This window comes from Pinus tabuliformis, chromosome X (assembly GCF_031772625.1).
Source record: "Pinus tabuliformis cultivar Carrire ecotype Pingquan chromosome X, CPIR1, whole genome shotgun sequence".
In the NCBI taxonomy this organism is placed as follows: Eukaryota; Viridiplantae; Streptophyta; class Pinopsida; order Pinales; family Pinaceae; genus Pinus; species Pinus tabuliformis.
The window spans coordinates 765,024,671-765,037,581 of NC_142308.1; positions in this window are offsets into that span (position 1 = coordinate 765,024,671).

Genomic DNA, 12,911 nt, shown 5'->3' on the forward strand with positions numbered 1-12,911 from the left:
TGTGCTGAGAGAGCAGCGCAACAACCAAGGAGGGTGATTCAAAGCCAACAAGGGCTCACGTAGAGGCACCCAAGTGCTGCTTAGAGCACCGAGGGGCCAGCGTAGCTGATGCAGAGGCTCCCAAAGCTGATGCAGGGCCTACTAGGGCTAACGCAGGCCTAGAAAGGCTGACGTAGGGATAGCGTGAGACAGAGATGGGCCGACGCAGTCCAGATTGGGCAGACGTTGGGGTTGCAGAGCAATTTTGTGCTGAGGAACTGTCGGAAGGATTTTTCGGGGTTTCAGCCAGGAGATTTATCTCAAACTATGAGGCATAGTTGTTAAGGAAATTCTCTGTTGGGTAGGACAGTTTCGGCACCCAGATTGTACTCTAATATTGCTTAATAAGAAAACTATCAGATAGCTGCACCGATTTTCCCACATTAGGTTTTTCCAGGGACATTTGTCCAAAAATAATGGTGTCCTGTGGTGTGTTTGTTCTTGATTCTTTTAGTTGTCGATCTATAATATGTTGAGCATGCACTGCTGTTTATTTTCATTATTTACTTTGTAAATGACTTGTTAAAGGAAAATTAACAAGTAGGTAGGAATAAATCAGAAAATGCGCATGAAGGATTTTTCCCTAAAAAAATGGGTTGTTAGCTTTAAAAGGGAATCACATCGGAAATCGTGCAAAGGGTGGACTTTAGGACTCCCGATCAACGATTGCCTATATATCGGGTCGAAGAAGTCAAAGGCGGAGAAGAAAGGGTAGTGGAACCCCCGATTAGTGATCTCTGACTAATCGCAATCGGGGGCAGGCAATCGGTGATATCGGGGACATAAAGCGGTCGGCATCGGCGGATCGAGTTGGTGAAACCCAAGGCACAAGACTCAGACCTTTGGGCCATTACGATTGCAATCGCTGATCAGCAATGTGCAATCTCAGCCATTGGATCAGGAAATAGATCAACGACCAGGATCTAATCAGCGATCGGCGAATCGACAAATTGGCGATCGACGAACCGGCAAATCGGTGATCGACGAACGACGATTCCATGATATACAGCCACATGGACCTTAGCAATAACGATTTTCAATCGGGATCGGACCCGATGGATTTATAGGGCCTATTTTATATATTTGAAGTCCGATTTTAAAGGTTTTGGTCGGATTTTCAGTGTTATTTGGGTTTTTTGTATTATCGATTTTAAACGATAAAAAGGGTATTTTTAAGGGTTTGTTGTGCCCGCCGACCCTTCCACCTGAACGGTTTCCATTCTATGAAAACTAACCTTCGATTGTTAAGAGGCCTTGTGTTAAATGAAACATATAAAGGCCCGATGTATGAAGAAAGCAGGGGAGAGGGATTTTCAACACGCAGTTTGAGGCAGGAGAGTTTTCAGGAGGGCCAATAGTGTACTTTGTCTGATTTGGACAATTCTTATATCTTTTCAGCCCCTTTCATCGCCACGGATGCATTGGTGTTGTCCATTTCTCCATCTGAGATCTCCATTTCACAACCATTGTCTAGAGTGGAGGTATAGCCTCTTTTTATGTAAACTGATGAATTCATTCTCTTCTTTTCATGCCATTTAATATATGAAGGCCTCCCCATTAATCGAGCAGGGCCTGAAGACGTAGTCCGAGTTGGATGAACTCCGTTATCAAGTCTTGGTGTCTTCTTGTCATGCTTTCGTGTGTTTTTTCTTCTTTTCTTGTGTGCACTTTAAAATTCTATGTTAAGTTGCAATTTTCACATGTGATTCTTTTCATACATCTATAAGCGAAAGATCCCTAAATCAAGTGGTAATTTAGTAGGTCTTTTTAGATGTGAATTGCATGTTTGTATGCTAACAAGAGACAGACTCTGAAGAGAAGAAGGGGAATTAGATCCTTTCGATCCCGAAGTAGGGCATGAACATTGAAGGAGAAACATGGCAGAAGATGATGCTCATCTTGAAGAGAAGCGCAATTTCCACAAGGCCTTCTATTCAATGACAGAGAATATCAGTCAGCTGGTTTTAAGGCTGGAGAAAGTCGAGGAGAGAAACCCAAAAGGACAAGGTTCAGCACATGGAAATGGTGGAGAAGAACCCCTCCTCCTTCCAGGAGTGAAGGTTCTCCTTCCTCTCACCCCCATAGTTGTAGGAATTCAAAGGATGCATCAAAGAAGCCTTTCTTTAAACTAGATGTTAAATTTGATCTTCCCATGTTTAAAGGTGAAAGAAATGCAGAAAAAAACTTAATAATTGGATTAGGCAGATTGAGGTCTACTGCAGGATTCAGTAGATCGTGGATGATGAGGCAAAGATTCAGCTGGCCTCTCTACGGCTGAGCAACACTGCTCTCATTTGGTGGGAGAGAAAATTGCAACGCAGTAATAATTTGGGTAAACTCTTTTCCTCATGGCCTAATTTTATTTCTACATTAAAGGAACATTTTTCCTTTAGGATATAAGAAAAAAACATTAATGAATTAGTAGTATTTAAGACAAGGCAAGGGTTAGGATGTTCATAGTTTTACAGAGGAGTTTAGTAAGCAAGCACTGAATATGGGTATTGCACTTGATACACCTAAAGTTGTAACTAAGTATATTAGCTCACTGCATAGCTATATTAGGCATTCATTCTTGTTGTTTGAACGAACCACTATTGACTCAACCAGTATAAAGGCAATTCATTTTGAGAACAGGGGAAAAAATGAAAGAGATGATCATTCCAAGAAGCCACCATTCAAACCTCCCAATGGCAAATCCAAAGCGAAATGGAAAGGAAAGGAGAAGAAGACAAAAGCAGCCAAAGAAGGTGAACAGCCGTATTGCAATCACTAGAAAAAATAAGGCCACGATGACGATCACTATTGGAGACAGCGCCTAGAAAAGCGTCCAAAGTATGGAGGAAAACGGAAGCAGAAGACAGTGGCGACTGCGCAGCAAGACCTTGGATCGGATTCAGGAGATGAAGTGTTGATCATAGTCGCGGGAAGAAAAGGTACTCTTACACGTCATGTCAATTTTGAATCGCATGAAGGCACCAGTTCTGTAAATGAGTCCCTTCCTAATGACCGAAAGAGAATTGAGTTGTTTCATATCAGAGTTGTTGTAAGTCATACTAAAGTTTAAACTATGCTTGATACTGGATCCCAAGCAAATTTAACCGCAGAATCCCTGGTAAATAAACTCGACTTAGAAACGAAACCACACCCGAAACCTTACCTGCTTGGATGGATACATGATAAAGCAAAACTGAATGTAACCAAGTAGTGTAAAGTAAAATTTGTGATCGCTTCTAAGCTAGTAGATGAAGTAAAATTGGATGTAATCCCACTAGATATCTGTGGCATGGTGTTGGGGAGTCCATATATATATGATAGAAAGGCAGTCTTTTTCCGTCATGAAAATAAATACCAAATCACAAAATATGGGGTAGAATGTATAGTAAGGGCTCATCAAAATAAAATCAGTGCCAGCCTTGTAAGCGTTGGACAAATGAAAAGACTAGTGAATTCCAGTAAGGGTTACATGCTTATGGTTGTAAGGGAAAAAGAGGCAGAATTAGCTGACGCTTTCCAGGGTTGTGATCAGGAGCATAAACAGGAATTATTTGAATTAATTTCTAATTATGATGAGATGTTTCAGGAACCGAAGGGATTACCTCCGAAGAGGGAAATCCAACACGAGACCCATTTGCATCATGATGCTCCTTTACCAAATATTGGCATGTACAAGATGTCGGCCATTGAGATGGAGGAAATCAAGAAACATGTGCAGGAATTGCTAGACCAAGGGGTCATCAAGCCGATCACTTCTCTGTGTGGTTCACTGATTGTCTTAGTGCCAAAGAAAGACAACACTTGGAGGATGTGCGTGGATTACCGTGCACTAAACATGATCATGGTGAAAAATCGCTACCCTCTTCCACGCATTGATGACTTATTGGATTAGTCAAAGACTGATGTTTATTTCACCAAATTGGATTTGTGCAGTGGTTATCACCAGGTCCGAATTGCAGAGCAAGATGTGTGGAAGACCGCCTTCAAGACCAAATAGGGGCTGTTCGAATGAATGGTGATGTCATTCAGACTTTGCAATGCTCTAGACACTTTTATGAGGGTTATGAATGATCTCTTTCAACCTTTCATTGATGAATTTTTTCTTGTATATTTAGATGATATACTTGTCTTTAGTAAGAGTTGGGTTGAACATGTGTGTCATGTAAAGAAAGTGCTTAATGTACTGAAAAAAAAAAAAAAAAAAAAAAAAAAAAAAAAAAAAACTCTTTGTAAAATTGTCAAAGTGTGAGTTCGGGAAAACCTCTTTGGGTTACCTAGGTCATATTGTTGGTCATGGTTAGTTAAAGATTGATCCTTCTTAAGTTGAATCGATTGTAAATTGGCCTAAGCCTACTAGTGTAACTGAGGTCTGCAGCTTTTTAGGTGCAGTCCAATATTGGAGGAGATTTATTGCTAATTTCTCTGTTATTGCAGCACCTTTGCACACATTGACAAGTGTGAAACAGGTCTTCCAATGGGGAGGAAGACAAGAGAAGTCCTTCGAAGCATTGAAGGAAAATATCAGCACCATGCTAGTCTTAGCCTTACCCGATATCCAATAGCCATTTGAGATCGAAACCAATGCTAGTGGTTATGCCATGGGAGTTGTACTGATGCAAAAATAGAAGCCAATTTGTTACCATTCTGAGAAGTTTTCTCAAGCTGTGATAAACTATCCCACTTATGACAAGGATCTTTATGCCTAGGTGTAGAGTGTGAAGAAGTGGAAACAATACCTGATCAGAAAGGAGACCATCATCCATACGAATCATCAGCCCTTGTAGTACCTTCAGTCACAAACCAAGTTGCAGCAGTCTCGTCATTTCAAGTGGATGGGTTTTCTTCAACAATTTCATCTGGTAATAAAGTATAAGAAGGGCACTAGCAATAAAGTGGCCGATATGCTATCTCGCCCTCCTATTTCTGCTTTTGTTATTTTGCATAGTGCTTCATTGTCTTTTGAGAGTTATGCTAAACCATATGCTAATGATGATAACTTTAAAGAGACTTATGCAAAACTAACCCATGGTTCACAGGTGGAAAACTATAATTTGCAGGGGAAATTGTTGTATCACCTTGGTAAATTGTGTATTCCGGGGAAAGAGTACATGTAATTCAAGAGGCCCACACCTCTCTTGTGTCTGGACACTTTGGTGGTGAAAAGACTTTATGTCATGTACAAAGATTTTTTTTTTGGCCTCATATGAAAAACATTGTGACTCGCTATGTAAAGGGTTGTGTGATGTGTTCTGTTTCAAAGCCCTCTAATAGAAAACTCGGGCTCTACATACCACTCCCTATTCTGAGTCGTCCATGGGAAAGTGTGTCAATGGACTTTGTAGGAGGTTTTCCTTTGTCTAGGAGGAGTCACGACTATTTGTATGTCGTCGTTGACCGTTTTAGCAAAATGTGTATTCCGATGCCTTGTAAAAAGTAGATCACTGCAGAGTAGATTTCTTCTCTTTTCTTTCAGCATGTTTGGTTCCATTTTGGATTACCCACATCAATTATGTCAGATCGAGACTCTCGCTTTCTCAGAGAGTTTTGGACCAGTTTATGGGAGATGATGGACACCAAACTGAAAAGAAGCATGACATTCCATCCACAAACTGACGAACAGATAGAGGTTGTCAACCGTACCGTGGTACACTTGCTACAAGGCTATTGTGGGAAACATCCCAAGTTATGGGATGAATATCTCCCATATCTACAACATTCCTACAACCGGCAGTGCATTCATCTACGTAGCATTCACCTTTTGAGACATGATTTGGTTACTTGCCAAGGGACCCTTTTGATATGGTCTTTGGAAGGGAAGATGGCTCTAATGGGAGTAATGATAAGGACAAAGCTCAGTAGTTCATTCAGCGAATCCGATTGATTCACCAAGTAGTACAAGAGCAGTTGGAGAAACGTCAAGCCCGTTACAAGGCTCGACTGACAAACACCGAGTCGACCACCAATTCTGAGTGGGCGACAAAGTGTGGTTCCACAATTAGCAAAGACGGGATGAAGGGAGAAGGGAAGAAGTTGCGACCCATCTGGTATGGTCCATTCACCATATTGGAGAAGATTGGAAATAATGCCTTTCGTCTTGATTTTCCGATCTATATGTAGATGTACTCAGTAGTGAATGTAGAGAACCTAAAGTTGTATGAACCTCCATTGATCATGGACACCGATGAAATTGTTGGAAATAATACTGAGAGGGGGGGTGAATTAGTATTATTAATTTCTTTTCAGTAAACCATCTAGATTTATGCTTTAAATTATTCTTCCGAAATTGATAATTAACTTGTATGTCAGTACCATAAAATGATGAACAAGAATAGTTAAAAACAGATTGTCACACAACGGAACACCAGATATAAGGTGGAAACCCAATGTGGGTGAAAATCACCTGCTGCAATATGTCTCTATCTTCTTTCAAATAGAATTTCTTTTACAATGAATTTGTATTGGTGCAGTCCTTTACCAGTACGTAGGCTGCAACCTGCAGAGAGCTACAACTCTCTCATTTTCCAGTCTCTCCTGGAAGGGAGCTACAACCCCCTACTTCTTTCAAGGACCATGTTTCATTAATTTTCAAACTGGATCCAAGAAGATCAAATGGTCATCAAGTATAAACAAATCTGCAGAATTACCCAAGCATCAGTTCTATATATATTTTCTTTATACAACAGATCTTTCAAAATCACCCAAGTGCCAACCCAAGCACTAGATCAAAATATAAATAAATGCTCGATCTGGTCACCCATTAAAAACAGAGGTTGTTTATGCCGAAATCAAAACACAATGCAGAGGATATACATATAGCAGTGCACCCGGAGGCTAGACACAAGACAAACCCAATATGCGCACCCAGAACCTGAACTGTAATACACCCGCAGCAATGCGATTTCTCTTGAAGAAATGTCTGAACTTCAAGCCTGCGATCCTTTGCCCTGTTCCGCGCGCATTCTCCTTGATTTAGGTTCAGTAATTGCTCCTTAACCGATCACAAGAATGCCAATCAATTCTCCCTTAAGATCTTCAATTCATAATCGATGCCTTGCCAAATGATCTCTTTTCTTCTTATATATCCATGCTTTTGATAAAACCATGAGTCGAAACCAGAGGATCCGAAATCCTGTGGCTCGCTTGCTTTGACCGATGATTTAAGTGATAAAAATAGCAGGAAAACGAAAAACAAGTCCAAACAAAAAAAGGCGGACTTTAAACTTAATGTACCCATAACAATAATATATCGGGTCCGCTCCTCATCGCTAACAATGCATGCCTGTATCATGGCTTATTCCTGACTTCTGATCCGATGGATCGGATGCGACATGCCCATTAACCATGTTTTATATATATATCGGGTCCGCTCCTCTTATCGCTATCAGCGATTAGATGTGGGAAGCCTCTATAAAATGGGTGTTTACTGCGGATGCGATGTTAATATATGCTTCCTTTAATGCTTCCATCGGGTCCGCCACCTCTTATCGCAATCGGAGGATTGGGGTGGACGACCCTATATACACTGCGACATACTGCGGATGCGATATTATTATAAACCACATTTGAAATGCCATCGGGTCCAATGCAGTCGGAGGTTTCAATGGTGTTACATACCCGAACCACCGATGTGCATATATGCCGAAATATATGTATTAACACATATAACTGCGTTTATCTGCCGAAAGGGGGAAATGCATACATGTTATTGTTTATTATGTAATACATACATATATATATATATATATATATATATATATATATATGGGTTTTAAGCGCCCAAACACCTCCCGATAGTATTAATGAATGCATATATGGGATTTGATCGCCCGAACAACTCCTGATAGAGTTAAAGAATGCATATATGGCCTGATGACTCCCGATAATGAGTAAGCATGCATCCAAGGGTTATACAGGCCCAATTCCTCCCGATAAGCTCTTTATATATGAGAATGCGCCTCTATTGCTCTGATAAGCTCCCAATGGCTCAATGGCTCCCGATAACTGCTTCTTTGGCATATATAATAGAGATGTTCGTCTATGAGAAGGTTGCCATCAAGTACAACGCATGCATCACAATGCCAACAGAAATGGGCACAGTTCCTACAGTTGATGATTTTGCTCCATAATATCTCGATGAGTTACATGAAGACATCATCCTTGACAGAAGGACCGGGACTTCACGGAAAGGAGATGTGGAATACCTTCGAGTTGGTTTCAAGGGAATGCACCCCAGCAAGGCCAAATGGCTGCAGAAGGAAAGGGTGAGGGAACAATTCCCTCACTCGCCAATTAACTAATGAAATCATTGGGTGGTCCAAAAGATCCTCAATGGGAAGGATTGATCCAGGTGGATCTTCAGATACAATGGCATGGAAAATCTCAAAATTCAAAGTAGAAAAAAAGCAGGTATCTTAACATTAGATTGAAGTGCTCGTCACCCTAATTCCAATGGTGCGAACGACACTCCAATCCAAGTCCGGATGATGAAGTTATGGCAGAAAGAAGGCCACCTTGTTCCTTTGAAAAATGAGGATTTTTCCCTAAAAAAATGGGTTGTTACCTTTTAAAGGTAATCGCATCAGAAATTGTGAAAAAGGTGGAATTTAATACCCGCGATCAACGATTGCTATTATATCGGGTCGGAGAAGTCAAAGGCGGAGAAGCAAGGGCATCAGAACCCCTGATTAGCGATCTCCGACTAATCGCAATTGGGGGCAGGAAATTGGTGATATCGGGGACATAAAGCGGTCGGCATCGACGAATTGGGTCGGCGAAACCCCAAGGCACAAGACCCGGACCTTTGGGCCATTGCGATTGCAATCATCGATCAGCGATGTGCAATCTCAACTGTCGGATGGGAAAGTAGATCGATGGCCAGGATCTAATCTACAATTAGCGAATCAGTGATCGACGAATGGGCAAATCGGCAATCGGCGATCGGTGATTCCACGATATACAAGGCCATGGACCTCAGCAACAACGACTTGCAATCGAGATCAGTCCTGATGGATTTATAGGGCCAATTTGATATATTTGAAGTCTGGTTTTAAAGGTTTTGGTCAGATTTTCAGTGTTTTTTGGGTCTTTTGTATTATTGCTTTTAAACGATAAAAGGCTATTTTTAAGGGTTTGTTGTGCCTGCAGACCCTTCCACCTGAACGATTTCCATTCTAACAAAACCGACCTCCGATTTTTAAGCGAACTTGTCCTAAATGAAACATATAAAGGCCCAATGTATGAAGAAAGCAGGGGAGAGGGATTTTTAGCACGCAGTTTGAGGCAGGAGAGTTTTCAGGAGGGCCGATAGTGTACTTTGTCTGATTTCAAAAAATCTTATATGTTTTCAGCCCCTTTCATCACCACAGACGCATTGGTGCTATCCATTTCTCCATCTGAGGTCTCCATTTCACAACCATTGTCCATAGTGGAGGTATAGCCTCTTTTTATGTAAACTGATGAATGCATTCTCTTCTTTCCATGCCATTTAATATATGAAGGCCTCCCCATTGATCGAGTAGGTCTCGGAGACGTAGTCCAAGTTGGATGAACTCCGTTATCAAGTCTTGGTGTCTTCTTGTCATGCTTTCGTGTGTTTCTTTTTCTTTTCTTCTGTGCACATTAAAATTCTCTGTTAAGCTGCAATTTTCACATGTGATTCTTTTCATACATCTATAAGCAAAAGATCCCTGGATCAGATACTTTGAGAGACATTGAATCAAGAGTGCACAAGCGATGTACAACTTAAGAGGGAGTTGGTCACATTGTAGGTGAAGGGTTCACTACAATGTACACATTGCAGGTTGGTCTTCGGTACAAGGACAGGTTGGAAGGGTTGTCCAACTATAGTCCATGGAAGGAAATTGTTATGAAACCAACTCACAAAAATATAGAAAAGATAGTTTAACGCCTTAGAATTCAGCCTCTTCGAGGGGGCAACCTCCTTTACATTACACAAATGAATAATTCTTGGATGATACAAATGAAAAGGCCTCCTTTCTATATATAGGAGTTTAAGGGGTCATAATATAATCAGAGCCGACATAACAATAATAATGTAAGGGCACAATAATAACAATTGTGGGCTTCTATGGGGCACAATAGTAACAATATGGGCACTACATGGGTACATCAATATAATAAGGGGTTTGTACTAATAACAATAAGGGGTTACACTAGTAGTATAGGGACCTAACATGCCCCTGTCCTTCAAAAAGTGTTGTCCTCAACGCTTGAGTAGTTCTTGATGCTTCTGTATAAAATTCTTGTCCTCCCATGTAGAATCTTCAGCGGGTAAGTTCTTCTACTTGATGAGATACTCTGAAATTGATCAATTTTGTAGTTGTCGGGTTCTTGTTTCTGTGACTGCTCCAGGTTCCAATATGATTTTTCCTTCCTCTTCAAGTTTTGGCAATATTGTTTGAATAGGGATCTTCTGCAACTTTTGAATGAGTGGCCATACTTCTTCGTCCTTCTTCCATTCATTCCTTGCTTTGCTTACCCAATCTGGATGGATAACAAAAATAGCACAAAACAATGCTTCCACATCTTCATCCTTTCTTGAGAGTGCATCTTTAACAAAATTTTGCTTCCCTTTTCTATAGATGATGTCAAAGTCATAACCCAACATATTTGTGACCCATTTTTTTTTGTTCTTCTAAAGATAATAGTTGTTCTAAAAAGTATTTAAGACTATCATGATCCATTTTTACCTTGAAGTGTCTTCCCATTCGGTAAGGTCGCCATTTCTTAAGTGCATATAGTATTGCCAACATTTCCTTCTCATAAATAGCTTGCTTGAGATGTAGCAGTAAAAACACCCAATCACCTACATCAAAACATTTTTCACTATGATGTTGATCTACCTATTGTTTCATTCGATTTTGCACCAAAGTGGCGTTATCCTTTAAAAGTTGGAGAACTTGTTGTTGATGCTCGATGTGATCTTTCACTGCTTGAACCTTTTTCTTCTTGATATGTCCTTCTATCTTTAGAGTTTGAGGAGTGGTAATTTCTTCCAATCCTTTACAAGATATGGTCGGATTCATTTCTTGATGCTCGATGTGATATTTCACTTCTTGAACATTTTTCTTCTTGATATGCCCTTCTATCTTGATAGTTTGAGGAGTGGTAATTCCAACCAATGAATTAAAAGATATGGTTGGATTCATTTCTTCTTTCTCGATGTGATCTTTCACTTCTTGCACCTTTTTCTTCTTGATATGTCCTTCTATCTTGAGAGTTTGAGGAGTGGTAATTCTTGCCAATGCTTTACAAGATATGGTTTGATTCATTTCTTCTTTCTCTCAGGTTGGGTCCTGGCATATATCCTCTTCTTTTGATGTTTCTTGATCCTTTTCTTCCTCCTCTTCATACTCTATGTAAAATAATTTCTTCTCAGCACACTTATGACCTTTAGTGCATTTGCTATCACAATTGTAACAAATCCCTTTTTCTCTTTTTTCTTCCAATTGTTGTGGTGTAACCCTTGTAGGTTGTGGAAGGCTAGGAGAAACAACACTTCCATCTTTATAGTTGTGAGGGGTAGACTTCCTTGTTTCCATAATTTTACTTTCCACTATGTAACAAAGCCCTTCTACTCTTTCCAATTGTTGTGGTGTTGCTCTAAACAAGGTGTTGCTCTTTGTATCCTCATAATGTGCTATCATTTCCTCCATGAAAATTGACCACGTAACAAGTTGTTTACGAGAACAAAGCCCTTTATACCATAAAAATTGATTTGGTTATAAATATGAATATGCAATACGTACCTTTTTAACAGTGGTACACCATGTAGATAAAAATATTGCTCCATCTGAAATATCCAATTTACAGAATCCTTGCCATCAAACTTCCTCATCTTGATTTTTCTTGATTTTAGGACCTCGATCTTGAAATGATTGTAACTCTGTACTTTCGGATCTTTAAGTTCTGAAATTGTGACCTGCAGTAGCCCTTTGCATCCTCTTTCCAATGCCACCAATCTGATCCAAATTGGATTCTCCAAGGAAGCGTTATGCCAAACCTCCCACAGTGACCTGATTGTAGACTAGTTCACTAGAGCGAAATTGTATGACGTGCCACATGTCATTGTTTCGACCTTTGGCTCTAAAAAATATATACAGGAAACTACATTCCATCCTTTTTCTATACCTTCTTACAAAATTTCAATCCGATGCTCAGAGAGAAAGTTATGGCGATTTTCCCCAGGTCACCTTTTTGGAATGTGATTCAGGATTCTACAAAAAGACCAACTTCCTCAGATCATATCTCTGCAAATATAGCACAAAAAGCTCTGAAATTCGGATCCGAGGTTCAGTGCGATTTCATGTCAAATGGATTTTTTTTTTCGCTTCTGAAACGTCGCAGAAAAAAGTTATATCGAAAATGCCACGATGACCTATTTGGAGCAGTGAAACCCTAGAATCCAAAGCTCTAATACCAAATGTTATGAAACCAGCTCACAAAAAGATAGAAAAGATAGTTTAACACCTTAGAATTCAGCCTCTTCATGGGGGCAACCTCCTTTACATTACACAAATGAATAATTCTTGGATGATACAAATGAAAAGACCTCCTTTCTATATATAGGAGTCTAAGGGGTCATAATATAATCAGAGATGACATAACAATAATAATGTAAGGGCACAATAATAAAAATAGTGGGCTTCTATGGGGCACAATAGTAACAATATGGGCACTACATGGGTACATAAATATAATAAGGGGGTTGTACTAATAACAATAAGGGGTTACACTAGTAGTATAGGGGCCTAACAGAAATGATAAAGTTGGTCTTACAGGTCAACAATATTTTAGAGTTTGCCAAGAAATCCATCAAGAAGTCGACTGACCCTAAGGATCTCGAAGTGTATGAATAA